Consider the following 17615-nt stretch of genomic DNA (forward strand, 5'->3'; position numbering starts at 1 on the left):
TCTCCACAGGGCATTAGTCACTCTATAAAAGTTAAATTTATTATGAAATGCTTTGTTTGTGTTAACATACATCTTCTCTGGGAAGTTGGAAACAAAGGCACGTCCTTTAAGACTCCGTATGGGGAAAACATATCCTCCTGTGGAATTTAACCTTAATTTGAACCAAGATCTGTGAAAGAAAAGCACTTTAGTGCATTGTTCCCTTTGCCCCACCCCTCTATTCCCTTATCTAAATGGGGTTACTGTTGCTCTGCGTTTTTAACTCTTCACATTCCAAACCTTGCTTTCCTGAACTTAATCTTAGAAGTATATCCAAATAATTGTGACAAACAATTATGCCTTTTTAGGTATGAGTGGTTTTATGTAATATATTAATTCTGATATTTAAAATTAAATATGTTAAATATATAGCCAGTTATGCTTGCATGTCTTATTGTTCATTATGTTGTTTTAACAAATGGTACATTGTAAAGGATATTTTATTTCCTGAAAATCTTCTCTAAGGTTCACTTGTTAGGAAGCATTGTCATGTATGCATTGTTCATACTTTATTCGAAGTAAAGAATAATTAGAAGAAAAGTGTACATTAGGAATGATGAGAAGATGTATTCGAAAGAACTAATTTCGACCTCTCTTTTCCTTCAGTCTGTTTGCATAGTCTGGTATTGCTTTCAATGTATTTAAATCCATAGATGCACCAGTGCTTTTTAAAAGTAAAAGCAAAGCTTCCAGAGCTGCTATCCACCCTCATGCAGATGAGTTTATAAGCAGCAAAGGGAGTATCTTTTAAATATTAAGTTTTCATTTTAAAAAATTCTGCTTATATGAATACATAAATTTTCTTTGATAGTATCTACCAACAAACTTGTAATTATTCAAATAACTTTTCTTCTTTTTTTTTTATCCTTTGGCCATGCCACACTGCATACGGGAGCATAATTCCCCGACCAGAAATCAAACCTGTGCCCCCTGCATTAGCAGCACGGAGTCTTAACCACTGGACCACCAGGAAGTCCCCTTTCATTATCTTTTATTAAGTTAAGAAAAAAATAACAAACTAAATTTGAATATAAACTTAGATATTCATTTAAAATATACACATAAGATTTTTAAATTAACATTGCTCAATTCTACTTAAAATAACTATCTTCAGCATTATTAAATTGAAAATTTCTTGTCAAAAAATTAATAACAAAACATTTACAGATTCCTGCAGTCACACATTCCTTATTATATAGTATGTTTCATTTAAACAATAACATTGAAATTAGTTTGATAAATATGTTTTTTTAAAAATGGGATATATGAATAATACATTTAGGGCGTTAGGACATTTATCACAAGTAATATCAAATCAAGCCATCATTGTTCTCCTCCTCAGCCCTGCCTACATTTACTGGTTCCAACCAACCCTCATATGACATTTATTGAAGCTTAGTTTCTACCACTTGTTAGCACTTGATTATATACTATGACTGCTATTTGAATTCGTAATTTTTATTGCTTTTTCATGGAAATTATAAACTCAGAATAATAATGAGTGGACAACTGGAATACTTTAATTTACCTCTTAGACTCAAATCCTTGTTTCTCTTGGACTTTACACTATATTAGATACTGCTGCTGCTGCTGCTGCCAAGTCACTTCAGTCGTGTCCGACTCTGTGCAACCCCATAGACGGCAGCCCACCAGGCTCCGCCGTCCCTGGGGTTCTCCAGGCAAGAAACTGGAGTGGGTTGCCATTTCCTTCTCCAATGTATGAAAGTGGAAAGTGAAAGTGAAGTCACTCGGTCGTGTCTGACTCTTAGTGACCCCATGGACTGCAGCCTACCAGGTTCCTCTACCCATGGGACTCTCCAGGCAAGAGTACTGGAGTGGGTTGCCATTACCTTCTCCAATACTAGATACTAGTTTGATACAAATTTTCTTATAATAGTGCTACACCTCTTCATGGCATATATAGATGCCTGTATAGTATATTATTTATTCATGGTCATACCATAAGATGCAGGCTTCCCTGGTGGTAAAGAATCCACCTGCTAAGCAGGAGACATGGGTTCAGTCCCTGGGTTGGGAAGATCCCCTGGAGAAGGAAGTGCCAACCCAATAGTCCATGGGGTCTCATATAGTCAGACATGACTTAGTGATGAAACAACAAAAAACTACTACCATAAGACAGCCAAAAGATCTTCTACAGCAGTAAAATGGTCAAAATGAGAGACAAACAAGATCATGGGAGAAGTGATAATAGTGAAGTATAAGACTGAAGAGGCAGATGTTAACCAGAAACAAACAAAAAACAATGAAAAGTGTGGACTTTGTAAATGATAAGGAGAAACACTTTGGCAAAAATAAAGGAGCAAAAGGAAGAGAAAGAACCAAAGATAATTCCAAACTGCCACATGTGTCAATTTTGATGAATCCCAAAGTATTTGCAAAATTGGATTTAAAAAGGTTGTGTGCATGTCTGTATTTATAAAAATGTAGACAAGAATGGTCTTCACATATTATGTTTTAATGGTATAAGGGTGTGGTAAAACAAAATAATAAAATACTGAGCATCTTTACCGACCATGAACTCCATTTCTAGAAAAAAAGCCGTGTCTGATGAAATTAGAAATAATAATGAGTTTGTTCATGCAATGTATAATTTTTATTAATTCTAATTTTATCTTCTTATATCCAGCACCAATTAGAACATACTGACCATAGGAGACACTTTAAAGTATTTGCTGCCGCTAAGTCGCTTTAGTCGTGTCCGACTCTGTGCGACCCCATGGACTGCAGCCTACCAGGCTTCTCCATCCATGGGATTCTCTAGGCAAGAACACTGGAGTGGGTTGCCATTTCCTTCTCCAATGCATGAAAGTGGAGAGTGAAAGTGAAGTCGCTCAGTCGTGTCCGACTCTTAGCGACCCCATGGACTGGCCAGGCAACAGTACTGGAGTAGGGTGCCATTGCCTTCTCCCTTAAAGTATTTAGCTAAAATTAAAATGTCCTTTACCAATGAAATCATGATAGAGTCACAAGAATTATGGATAATGTACTGTGGCAATGGGTAAGGGATAGATGACAAGAGACAACTGTAAAATGTAAAACATCTAAGCCCTGTTAATAAATTAGTTATTTAATATCATGCACATAATTTACAGTACAAGTGAAGGTAAAAGTAGTATTCTCAGAGGATATTTTTGCTGATTATATTTGGAAGGTTTCAGTATTTCTCTAAAAGTATATCTTCATGAAAGAATTGAAATGGGTAATAGAGGGGGCATTATTATTTATTTTTTTATCATTAATTCAAACAACACCATCCTAGGTACTGAGGATACAGAATAAGATACAGTTTCTATCATGGAAATCACATCCAGAGAGAATGACAAAACTAAATAATTACAACACAGTATCATAGGTACCATAACAGGGGTAGGCTCAGGATGCTTTGGCAGAACAGATGAAAGGGTACCTTGTCCTCTCTGTGAGATTAGGGAAGGCTTCCCAGAGGAGATAGTTTGGAGCTAAGTGCCATTGGAATTGGCAACTAAAGAGTCCATGATGACTTTAATGAGAGCAGTTTCTACTATAATGAGAGAAAAATCCAAATTGCAGTGAATTAAAATGTGAATGAAAAATGCAGAAATGGACAGTGAATATAGACTACTTTTGCCAGGATTACCTCCTAACTTACTACCTCTGAAAAGATTCAATAAGGAATTTCACATTGCATAGCACAATTAAGTGCTAGTGATATAGTGGAGTTTTTTCTGTGTTAGTAAATAAATTCCATTCCACATGGACAAGCTGAAGCATCAATCCTTCTGGCAAGAGTCTTAGCACTGAAGGAGGGTCATATCTATACCTTTGTATTATGAATGTCTTTGATCACTAATTCTATTCCTGTTTTCTTTTCAGGAACTTCTTATTTGCAAAGTGTACCTGGATGAAACTGTTTCTTTCTTTCCTCTCTTCCATCTTTCATATAATTTCTCTTTATACCTCTAACCATATATCCTCAAGCAGTTCAAATATTTTACAGTCCATACAGTATCTTTCTAACACCAAATATTACCTACTGAATAAACTCCAAATTCTTTTGAGCATTCAAGGCCCTCCAGACTTTTTTTGCCAGCCTACTTTCTCAACTTTTTATTCCCATAGCTTCCTCTCTCAGGCTTCAACTTCACCTTGCTCTCTATGCACTCTGAACTTTCTATCTTCCATTTCCTGACACTGTTACTTCCACTTGGAACTACCCTCTCCCTGAAATCTATCTAAATACTGTCTGACACTTATGGTCTGGATTGTCATATTCCATGTAAAAGCCTTTCTTAAAATTTTCCCAAATATAGATTTTCTTCTCAACTCTTGGATTTATATGTGCCTCTCTATGCCTTTCATTCATTCATTCAACAAACCTTTATTCAGCATCCACCTACTATGTGCTAGGAACTGAAATTGTCATTTTCTACTGTTTTTTCCCATGGTGGAGAAACTGTTTTATCTCATCACTCCTATCAGACTATACATTCTTTGAGACCAAAAACCATCTGAAATAGCTCTATAACTATTGCAATGTTTTACATGTAGCAATTATTCAACAAAAATTAATCATTAATCTCAGAGACTCACCCCCTAAAATTCAATTAGACAAAGACAGCAACCAAATATTTTATCCTCCCTGTCATGAAATTCCATCCTACCATATTATCTGCAAGAACAGTTTGTCACTTCCTCAGTTTAACCACCTTAAATAGCATTTTTTAAAATGGTATTTGGTTTCCTTATATTTATTCTCTTAAACTCTTCCCTATCTTCAGCTCCATCCATTCCACTGAAAGAGTCCACAAGTAATAGTATTAATTAAATCCTTCCACTTTGTCTACATCACTACCTCATTTAGGTGGTGACCATACTACAACTCCCTTAAAAGGATCATTCAATATCAGTCATTTCCTCCTTTCAGTCCATCCTACATGACTTAGCTTATATAAACTCAGATTATATGCCTTTTCATATCTTTCCTGTTTCCGTAGACATTATAAAACTGCTTAATACTAATACACTTCCATTTCTACCATAATGTTTCATCTTCTTGCTATTTGCCAACCGTCTTTAGCTTAAAATGTCCTTCACCCCTGGAATATTCTACCTATTCACTTCCACCAACACAGTTTACTATCACTCCAGCTATCTGCAATCAAGCTTAAAATTCATTTTCAAGGGAATTTTTGGATTAACCTAGATTCAAGTATTACTGTACTTATTTTCTATATATTGTTCAACTACTGTATTGCTTTAAATCAGTTATGTATTTATCTAACTTTCCATGAGTGTCCTCTGTTAAGGACATTGTCTTATTCAGAGTGTAAATTAAACTCCAATAGGAATCCTGTACACTGATCTGAATTTTAAGTGTGAAGGCTTGCTCTTCATGATGATGTTAATCTGTGGCTCTCTGCCCTTTAGGTAAAACAAACATACTAGATTAAATAATATCAAGATATTCAATTCTTCTAGAATTACCATATATAATGACATGATCTTTTTTGTCTAAACAACCAAAATTTACAGAACAATAATGCTACCATAATGTGATCTCAAATATACGTCAATCCACAAATTATGAGTAAGAGGGTGCATATGAGCCTTGAACACAAGATAATTAAGAGGGTCTCATAAGACTCACCGAGACTTGATCGTTCGGGACCAGGGTTTAGAATATAAATAGGAAACGTGTCTCACTTCTGGCTGTAACAGAGTTGATAGAATGAGATCAAGAGAATAACTACAAAACTTGGACAAAATGCAAAGTCAAACAAAACAAAATCTGAAGGCACTGAAGCACAACCAGTGCAGGCGAGACCCGAGGGGCCAGGGTCCCGGAGAGAAGGAAAATACACGAGGTGAGCCCTGCCTTCGCAGCTGTGTTTTTCCCTCAGGGTGTTTGCCTAGTCAAGGTTTGGGACACAGAAGTATAGCAAAAGCAGCTTCTCCAGTTTGTGGCAGTTTGAGCTGGAGAAACAAAAATGGAGTTTAGAACTAATTAAACAGCTATGCTAGGAGGAGCCATGATTTGGAGAAGAGAGCTACAGACTGGAGACCAATGTGCTGTGTACAATTTTTCCCTAAAGGCATTTTCTGATTTCTTAGAGGCTTAAATTCAGGACAAAACACAGAGAAACCGAGTTAAAAAAAAAAAAAAAAAAACAAAAAACAATTGCTAAGAAGATTTAAAAAATAACTAAGAAGAGAATTAGTCCTATGATGCTAAGGAGACAAAAAATTGGGGTGAAGTCTCACCAAAGAGGAGGAAAGACTCAGCTTTTAACTTAGACTCTGGGAAAGTTCTGCCAAAGAAGTAAGGGTAAAGGGTAAATAGACCAGCTTCAACTGTATCAGGTTGATCTACCCAAACTCACTCACACCTAAGATGGTCCCACCAACACTGAAGTAGAATTTGGGAACTTCCCTGTGCTCTAGACCCTGCGCTGAATAGGAGGCAGAGACTGTCCGCCGCTGGAGGAGGTGCATACAGCCTGCCTAAGACAGAGATGGGAGCTGGAAAGCTGAGCAACCTTCTCTGCCCCAGTGAAACTTGTATCTTGTAACAGGTAATAGCCATGTGAAAGTCTCTCAGTCGTGTCTGACTCTTTGCAATCCCATGGACTATACAGTCCATGGAATTCTTCAGGCCAGAATAATGGAGTGTGTAGCCTTTCTCTTCTCCAGGGGATCTTCCGAACCCAAGGATCGAACCCAGGTCTCCTGCATTACAGGTGGATTCTTTACCAGCGGAGCCACAAGGGAAGCCCTGTACTGGTTCATATAATAGCCATGTACTGGTGGGGGGATCAAAAACATGGAAAGAGACAGTCTCAATGTTGCAGGCCTAGAGATCCTGCTGTAATCTTAGGGTGGAGCAGGGAAACAGAAAACCACCCTCCAGTTCTCCAAGCCTTACACTAAACCCAGAATAGTGGAAATCCAGCTCACACTTCCTGATGTTCAAGCTGGTTTCAGAAAAGGCAGAGAAACCAGAGATCAAATTGCCAACATCCACTAGATCATGGAAAAAGCAAGAGAGTTCCAGAAAAACATCTATTTCTACTTTATTGACTATGCCAAAGCCTTTGACTGTGTGGATCACAATAAACTGTGGAAAATTCTGAAAGAGATGGGAATCCCAGACCACCTGACCTGCCTCTTGAGAAATCTGTATGCAGGTCAGGAAGCAACAATTAGAACTGGACATGGAACAACAGACTGGTTCCAAATAGGAAAAGGAGTATGTCAAGGCTGTATATTGTCACCCTGCTTATTTAACTTATATGCAGAGTACATCATGAGAAACGCTAGACTGGAAGAAACACAAGCTGGAATCAAGATTGCTAGGAGAAATATCAATAACCTCAGATATGCAGATGACACCACCCTTATGGCAGAAAGTGAAGAGGAACTAAAAAGCCTCTTGAAGAAAGTGAAAATGGAGAGTGAAAAAGTTGGCTTAAAGCTCAACATTCAGAAAATGAAGATCATGGCATCCTGTCCCATCACTTCATGGGAAATAGATGGGGAAACAGTGGAAACAGTGTCCGACTTTACTTTTCTAGGCTCCAAAATCACTGCAGATGGTGACTACAGCCGTGAAATTAAAAGACGCTTACTCCTTGGAAGGAAAGTTATGACCAACCTAGATAGCATATTCAAAAGCAGAGACATTACTTTGCCAACAAAGGTCCGTCTAGTCAAGGCTATGGTTTTTCCTGTGGTCATATATGGATGTGAGAGTTGGACTGTGAAGAAGGCTGAGCACCGAAGAATTGATGCTTTTGAACTGTGGTGTTGGAGAAGACTCTTGAGGGTCCCTTGGACTGCAAGGAGATCCAACCAGTCCATTCTGAAGGAGATCAGCCCTGGGATTTCTTTGGAAGGAATGATGCTAAAGCTGAAACTCCAGTACTTTGGCCACCTCATGTGAAGAGTTGACTCATTGGAAAAGACCCTGATGCTGGGAGGGATTGGGGGCAAGAGGAGAAGGGGACGACAGAGGATGAGATGGCTGGATGGCATCACTGACTCGATGGACATGAGTCTCAGTGAACTCCGGGAGTTGGTGATGGACAGGGAGGCCTGGTGTGCTGCGATTCATGGAGTCGCAAAGAGTTGGACACGACTGAGCAACTGAACTGAACTGAACTGAGCTCATCATTGGGGGAATTTCAAATCTGTGGTATGTTAAAGGAAACTATAGCAACCACAAAACCAAACTCATTTCAAATGTTAACAGATCTCCTTTAGTGAACGAAGTATTCTCATCTTGGGCACTTACCTCAGTTCCATGTTATTTTATACACAATGGGTAGCATGTGCATGCTCCGTCATGTCTGACTCTGTGACCCCATGGATTATAGCCCGCCAAGCTCCTCTCTCCTTGGGATTTTCCAGGCAAGAATACTGGAGCAGGTTACCATTTCCTCCTCCAGGGGATCTTCCCAACTCAGGGGTGGAACCTGCGTCTCCTGTGTTTCCCGCATTGGCAGGTGGATTCTTTACCACTGAGCCACCTGGGAAGACTTTACACACAGTATCTGGCACTTAATTTTTAAAAAATACAAGACACACTAAAAAGAAAGAAGAGCCATGTGAAAATATAAAATAGGTGATGGAACCAGATCTAGTGATGACCCAGATGTTGAAATTATCAGAAACTTTTAAAAGATGGAAAAAAAGAATAAAAGCACATATTAATTTCAAAATGGTAACAATAAGAGAGAACTTCTCTAAGAAACAGAATCCAAAATAAAATGAAGTAGTATCTTTAAAGAGCTGAAAGTCAAACAAACAAACAAAAAACACCTACAATTAATTGCTCCTGAAAAAATTACAGAATGTTACAAGCAGAACACTAATTTAAAAAAATCTTCAAGGGAGTTGATTAGGCAAATGAAAAGTGATCACAGATGGAATCGCAGGAACACTGGGAAGAACACCAGCACCTGGCAGGGTAAACGTGTGCGTGCTAGCTATTTAAGAAATAAGAGCATGCGTGTAATATAAAGTCCATTTTGTTTAAAAGAAATAAATCTACTGTAATTGACAGTCTAATGCTCACAGCTAAATAAATAAAGCACAAATTTGAGGGACGTGTTTACCCAAGTGTTCATCTAGTCCACCCCTGAATGTTCAACATTGAGAAGCTCAATATTTCCTGAGGTAGCCTATTCTATCTGTCCCCATGCTACATGTGTTTTTATATTGAGCTATACTCTGTAATTGGAGAAGGCAGTGGCACCCCACTCCAGTACTCTTGCCTGGAAAATCCCATGGACGAAGGAGCCTGGTGGGCTGCAGTCCATGGGGTCGCTAAGAGTCGGACACGACTGAGCGAATTCACTCCCACTTTTCACTTTCCTGCATTGGAGAAGGAAATGGCAACCCACTCCAGTGTTCTTGCCTGGAGAATCCCAGGGACGGGGGAGCCTCGTGGGCTGACGTCTCTGGGGTCACACAGAGTCGGACACGACTGAAGTGACTTAGCAGCAGCATAATCTGTAATGCTCTCAAATTGCCACCTTCTGGCTCTAATTTTGCCTTCTAGAAACATATGCAATATGTATTCTAATTTCTTTCACACATGCTTGAAATAACTAAATTATCCTCCAATGTAATGGAAAAGTTTTATTCTGTGGTCAAACAGCCCCAATCCAACATTCCTTCACAAGGCATGGTCCAGTTCCCATCTAATCCAGAATCTTTTAACTGCACCTCACTTTTCAAATATTTCTCAAAGATCAGATCTGGAATAGATCTGGAATGATTCTGTGGCGACCAGAGCATTCTTGCCATCCCTCCCTGTGTACACTGATGGCATTTATCTTTCATAAGGGGCAGGGGGGAGGGGAATCATGCTACTCATTCATATGTAATTCCCGATTTAACCTCTTAAAACTCTGGCCTCAAGAGGCAGGACTTCCTTGGGTTCACTGAAAGGTATTGCTCAGGAATATTAGGCTAGAAACGGTATACAGGCAAAGAGATTCAGAGGCTATTTCAACAGGTACTAGACATTAGTATGAAAGTTGTGACCTTTAGAATGTTAAGAAATAAACGATTGGAGAATGGGGGTTATTGAAAGAGCATATTAATTAAGTACAGATGTATAGGCCATAAGAGGGATGAGTCAAAGACTATGAATTTTCAAGCCTGTGACAAAGAGAATGAGAGAAATATGGATATCAAGAGGCATGCGTTGGTACTGAAACAATTGTGTTGCTGTCATTTAAATGGATTAAATACTCATGGAAATACCTCGTAACTGGTGTTGGTATGAGATGGGAGATCTTGTTGGGGACAGATATGGATGGAGTTTTAGCTTGGTACAGGGATATACCTATAGTTGAACAAGTTGAGTTTCTTGCTTGTTGCCAGCAAGAGAGACCACACATCCTAAGGGCTGTGTGATATTTCAGTAAGAGGGTTGTTAGAAAGGACTTAGAGTATTGGGGCTTCTGCTAGGTGGTTTAAGGGAGAGTTCAAGAAAGTGGGACGTCAGGCTGTGAAGTGGGATGCTGTCAGGCTTTGAAGATAATTTTACAGTTGAGTATCTTAAGAAATCTTGGTGGGAGAGGGAGAGGGGGATGATTTGGGAGAATGGCATTGAAACATGTATATCATATAAGAAACGAATCGCCAGTCCAGGTTCGATGCAGAATACAGGAAGCTTGGGGCTGGTGCACTGAGATGACCCAGAGGGATGGTATGGGGAGTGGGAGGGGGGTTCAGGATTGGGAACACGTGTACACCTGTGGCGGATTCATGTCGATGTATGGCAAAACCAATATAATATTGTAAAATAATTAGCCTCTAATTAAAATAAATAAATTTAAATTAAAAAAAAAAAAGAAATCTTGGGACTACCCTGGCGGTCTGATGGTTAAAACTTTACTTTCCAATGCAGGGTATACAGGTTTGATCCCCACTCAGGGAGTTAAGGTCCCACATGCCTTGGGGCCATCAATCAAAACATAAAACAGAAGCAGTATTGTAACAAATTCAATAAAGGCTTTAAAAAAGAAAAAAATCTTACCTAGAAGGAGGAAAGACTAAAAAGTCAAGCTGTACTTTAAAAAGAGGCAGCAGTTACCAATCCTAACTCACGTGGAAGGAATGTTTGCCATTTTTGTGATTTGTAGTGACTTTGTTTATATCTGTGCTTAGAAAAAGTTATAAAGTGGTCTTCTTTTTGTCTCACTTTTTCTATAGTTATAAGGTGGCCTTGTCTCCTCATGATGTTCAGTAAAGTGGCTGATGTTTGACAGAAGAGCACCTAGGTCTATCTGTGAGTGCCAGACCAACTCCTAAGAACATCCTAGGCTACTCGGAAGTGTCAAGCCAGTTTCCAAACATGAGGGTCTGTTTTGCTGTCTCAGGCTAACATACTTAGCCTCAGGGAACTATAGTGAAGGTTTGAGTAGACAGGGAAGACAGTTATAGAAACAGAAGGGCAGCTGAGAAGAAATAGACATTAAGGATAGGTTGGTGCCAGGGGATCTCTGGAAGGAGAGCGTTCAACGCTGCTAAGAATATTCAGAACTCTTGAGGCTGTTGAGACTTAGCAAAAGAAATAGAGTAAAAACAGAATTGAGCAAGCCACCACTGATGATCTTCAAGAAGGAAGTTTCAGGGATCACACTGCAAGGCTGTGGATAAGTAGAGACTGTGGGTGATGGCCACTCACTTGAAAAGTTTGGCAGTGAGAAAGAAAGCAAAGGAATGTTAACTAGAGGATTTTGAAAAACCAACTGGACTCCCCCTCCCCACCCCAGAAATAGAAAAACATATTCAAGGCTGAGGAGAAGACTCCCTGGACATAGAAAAAAATCCAGTGACAGTAAAAACGGAAAAGACAGTCTAGGACTAAGAACTTCAATGAATGTGTTTGCTCTGGAAGGGAGGCGGGACTCTTCTCCTCCGGGACCAGCAGAGAATGTGTTGGTACAGAACAGAAAGGCTGAGCTGGAATATAGGGTAGATGAAGGAATGGATGACAGGCAAAATTATCTTTGTTGTTGTTTTTTTTTTCCTTTTCAGTGAAATTAGAAATAAGATCATCTGCCAGGGGTTTGGAGAAAAAGAGATGAAAAGTTTGGAGAAGGTTTGAGTCATCTGCTAAGAAGTTGTTTAGTGACTCAACAAAAGATGCTGCTTTCTATTGTCATCCATTTTACTACAGAAAATGCAACTGTTGCTGTGTATTGTGAAGTGGTAGAGGATTTAGAAGTAAAAGCCCTTTTATTCCCTAAAAAGAAAAAAAAAGAATGGGTTAACATCTTTTTACACAAGATGTACAAGGTACAACAAAACTCTTTTATAGGAGACCCATATGAGATTAAATATTTTTTGACACAAATAATTTGTAACTTTTAATTTTGGTTTTTGGACTGTAGCTCCCAAGTGGGGGATAAGCTTGCTGTTTTCCAAAGCTAAATAGAACATCAACCAGAGATGACCATCATCCAGAAGGATGGATTCTATAGTATCCAGAGCAAAGAAAATCAACATTTGCACTTATAATCATAAAACGGTCCCCCCACTCCCTCTTGAATTCTCTGATTATGTGCGTCTAAATAGCTAGATGTTTTGCTCACTCGCAGTATTAGGTGCGACTGGGAGATGACTTACTCAGGGGCAGTGGCAGCAGCATCAGTTTCTATGCTTGAAGGAGCCCATGCTCTTGTGAGCATCAAAAGGAGATGAAGCCTGATTAACCATTTTGAAATCTATCGGATGAGGAGAAGTCCTTACAAAACAACTTTTATACGCTTTAATTAAAAACGTGTTCCGGCAGCTCAGAGCTGAATGGGCTTCAGGGGGAGCAGGGCTGAGCCCGTTGCTATGACGACACAAAATCTTTTCAGGCCTGGCCCTTCCTCAGCACACACTCTCTGGCTCTCTCCAGCTATTAATTTGCCTCCATATCATCTCTTATTCCTTCGGTCTCTTAGTCTGTGAGTCAATAGAAGCCCCAATACTTTGCTTTTTCAGCTATGGAACCTCTCCCTTCCTCCCTTTCCCTTATCTTTTCTTCCCTCACACATTCCTGACACTCTGTTTTCTTGTTTCTCTTGAGAACATGTTTACCTCCTGAACTGCAAACATTAAGAAAAAAAAAAAATTTGTTTCTTTGATCCCAGCATGGTAGTCATGTTTATTACCCCTCATGAGGAATCCATTCTGGGGGTTTTGAGTATAGTCAAGAAGGATTTCACTATGTGCTACATTTTTTTTTTTTTTATTTTTCAGGTTGGACACTGGCTACTATATCATGCTTTCTGTTGCTGAAGATAAGGCTAAAAGAAAAAGGTCTATGGCACTCTGTAAATTTCTGCTTATTATTAAAATCTAAGGTTTTCTCACAAACCACATCATCTGATAACAACTCTAAGTGAATGTGAGATTTTAAATATATCCTGAAAAAAAGGCAGACCCCACTTCATTTAAGAAGGCTATGTAAATATTTTTAAGATTATACCAAATCCAGAGACTTAAATAAAACCCAACACTGTAACTTGTTATACCATATGAAACAAGAATTGGGTAGAACTTGTCCATCTCAGAAACCAACAGACAACTTGGGAGAAGATGGTATCATTGGAATTTTGCATTCAATACATTTATATAGATAATAATATTATTACACAACTTCTTACTGTTACTTTTTGAGTCATCACAGGCCTTGAAACCTTTCACTTTTATTACAATTCCAATTTTCCCTTTCACTATTCTATTTTATAAGATGATGGAGGTGAGTGGAATGTAGTAGAAATCATTTTTCATTTCTCATTTTTTTCCTCCCTACTTAACCCTCAATCTGTTCTTACTATGATTATACTTCCAAAGTGAATTATCAGTCAAATTCAATAAGTATCTCGTTTCTAATTGCCTGACTCAGTAGAGATGTTGTAACTTGAGAGACACGTATAGTCTGGAGTGTTAATTCTTGGCAAAGCATGGAGCAGTGGTCACTGTAGAGAAAGTGGTGAATCCTTCAGAGCCTTGGGAACCTAGAATCTGGATTCTCTGAAAGTGAAATTTAAAAGTTTAACTTCTCTTTAGAAGTTTAATAATGAACTTCCTCAGTGTCTTTATTAAAGAAAACTCTGACATAATATATTCCTGGTAGGTCACATGTAAATCTGTGTACCACAGATTAACAAATACTCTAAACTTTCTCTAGTCCGAGGAACAGTATTTCTTTTAAATGAACCAACCTCCAGATTGGTTTCTTGATTTTGTTCTTATAAATTAAGAACTTAACACGTTTTGAGAAACTGAAGTTCTTTTACCTCTTACAATTTGTTGTTATTTAGTTGCTAAGTCATGTCCAATTCTTTTGCAACCCCATGGACCGTAGCCCACCAGGCTCCTCTGTCCATGGGATTTCCCAGGCAAGAATACTGGAGTGGGTTGCTGTTTCCTTCTCCAGGGATATTCCTGACCCAGGGACTGAGTCCATGTCTCATGCATTGGCAGATTCTTTACCACTGAGCCACCAGGAAGTAAGAAGCCTACTTCTTACAATAGTCATACATAAAGATGAAGAAGCTGCATGATGTAGCTGCATGATTTGGATGGCATTCACAAATGGACCAAGTTTCCTGTTTATAATGCCGGTATAATTGAAAGGAATTGCTGAGGTTTAATTTTATTTTTCCCCTTTCAGTATTAAGAATAGAAAGTCAAATGCCTATACTTGTTAAAGGTGCTTTCTCACCTGGGACACTTTATTTGGACCAATCTTAGGCGAGAATTAGAGAAAGTAAATGTGTATAGATTGGTTACATAAATAGAGACATAAACATCCAAGTATCTGAAAAGGTTTAAGGCTGAATGAAAATGGATCTTCCAAGAAGCTCATTTAAAATGTAAGTCGAAAATATCAGAGAAAATATTCTGTTGGCAAGATGTCTTGCATTGAAATATAGTGCTTCTCCAATACACTGATAAACTCAAGAAGTGGAAGTTCTTCAGTTCTTACATTTAAATATATTCTGGACTTGATTTGGGAAAACTCTGAGGGGAGTAAACTCACAGGTGCGTAGAATAGAAAACAGTAAATCCATCTTTCCTCTTACCATGTACTGGAGTCCCAGGCAGTGAATCTCTGGGCTAAAATATGCTCTGGGGTTGCACTTTAGGTAACATTGAATTCTCACTTCTACTGAAATGCTTTACATTTCCTTCCCTCCTAATTTTGCTTCATGATCGAAGATACCTACATGAAAATCATGATATTTTTTATTTAGTAATTCATCCATCCTATGGCACCCTGCTCACCTGAAGTCATATAATTCTTTATATGTCGGAATTAAAGCTTTTTTGGTGGTTATTTTGAACACATTGTTACTCACAGAATAGTTCTTACATTGAGTCCAGAATGTGTTTACTCTGAAGTCCTCAAAATGTTGTAAAAATTAATTCCCAGATAGCTATGCTGCTGCTGCTAAGTCACTTCAGTCATGTCCGACTCTGTGCGACCCCATAAATGGCAGCCCACCAGGCTCCCCCGTCCCTGGGATTCTCCAGGCAAGAACACTGGAGTGGGTTGCCATTTCCTTCTCCAATTCATGAAAGTGAAAAGTGAAAGTGAAGTCGCTCGGTCATGTCCGACCCTCAGCAACCCCATGGACTGCAGCCTACCAGGCTCCTCCGTCCATGGGATTTTCCAGGCAGGAGTACTGGAGTGGGGTGCCATTGCCTTCTCCGCCAAATAGCTATACCTACATATAACTTATTCTGGTCATGCATGCTATGTTAAACTCTTACTCAAATTGTTAATCTGTAAAATCTAAGGCACTGCCATCCTTAGCCAGTATAAATACCTTTCTCTCCCCAGTATTTCTAAACACGTGGTAATGAGCAAAGGAAGCACAGCAGTCCTCCAGGTGTGGACTAGCATGTCATATTGAGGACGAAGATGAAACCTCTACTTGATGTTACAAAAGAGACTCTATGAAAGGTGACTTAAATAACACCACACTGTAAATATCTAGGTCACCAAGATTCAGATCCATTCTTTAATAAGTTAATAAAATGTGGGGTAGGGTGCAGGGGAGAAGTCATTCATTCCTTGACAATTTGTAATACAGATTTGGAGTTTGATAACTCATCTAAAGATTAGTGTTACCCATAGACCTCTTTATTAGAGATCCAGAATATCTGCAAGTCAATGTTTTACATCCTTTTTGATGTAAATGAAAACCATAAAGTCTTCATAAAAGTAAGTACATGTTTTAATGTAAGCTGTATTCAGGATGTTACTGTGTAAGACAAAAAGAGGAGAGAAAAAAACAAAAGAAAAGAAAATGAAGGAAGAAAGAACTGAAGTCATCTCCTTAGCATTACCTATCACAATAGATTTTTCTCCTCCACCTCCCCCAGATTCCTAGGCCTAAAAACTGGGGGAACTGGTCCAAGTTTCTTGGGATAAATGTGTAAAGTTTTCACCACTTAATGCTGAAGGGAATAAATAACAAAATTCCTGTATCTCTGTTGATGTATGGCAGAAACCAATGAATATTGTAAAGCAATCATCTTTCAATTAAAAATAATTTTTTTAAGAAAAGCTAAAAAATATCCTGTATCTCTTGATGAGAATAATACCTAGCTGAAAGTCTTACATCTGAAATGCTTTTCTTGGTTTGCCCCCAAATCAACAGATCACTTAATTTATTGCTTTCATGCTTAGGGGACAGTCATAGGAACAGAAGGATCTTCTGTATGCTCTTCTAAATCCGCATATCTAATTGTGTGTGTCTCCATACACACATCCTATATCTGTGTGTATGGAGACATACACATATCTAACTATCTACCTATTGATATCTATTATTCTAGTTGCTTAGTCCAACTCTTTGCAACCCCAGGGACTGTACCCACCAGGCTCCTCTGTCCATGAAATTCTCCAGGCAAGAATACTGGAGTGGGTAGCCATTCCCTTTTCCAGAGGATCTTCCAGACCCAGGGATTGAACCTGGTTCTCCTGCATTGTAGATGGATTCTTTACGGGTCTGAGCCACCAGAGAAGCCTATAGTATATGTGTGCTGGCTCTAATGCCCTGAAGAGAAAAGTGGAGGGAAAGCTTCAAGATTGGGATAGCCATGACTAATCGGCGAGGGATGACTAATCCTAACCCATGGTTATTACCATAGAGCATTTTATGTATTCTCACACACATGCACAAAAGTTTCTATTTTCTTTATTATTCGTTATCTGATTGAAATAAAACTGCAACACATACTGTCCACAATAATGAGTGACAGGGGAAATAGGGTTGCGTAGAAAGTACGCCTAGCAATGAAATGACTCAAATTTTAGACACTTACAGAAGTCTTCTTTGATCTTGCTTCTTAGGGAAATGTATACACGCACACGCACGCACACGCATGCACACACACCTGAAATCAAGGTACCTAACAGTACCCGTTTTAGCCCCTGTTTTCACCTGCGTCCACTCAGGACCGCAGGGCCCGGAGGAAACTGAAAGGGCAAAGATGGCAGAGGAAGCCGGGAGGAGGCGCTCGCGTGGAGGTAGGGGTCCCGGGCAGTGTCCACC

Source organism: Bos indicus, chromosome 21 (assembly GCF_029378745.1).
Source record: "Bos indicus isolate NIAB-ARS_2022 breed Sahiwal x Tharparkar chromosome 21, NIAB-ARS_B.indTharparkar_mat_pri_1.0, whole genome shotgun sequence".
In the NCBI taxonomy this organism is placed as follows: domain Eukaryota; kingdom Metazoa; phylum Chordata; class Mammalia; order Artiodactyla; family Bovidae; genus Bos; species Bos indicus.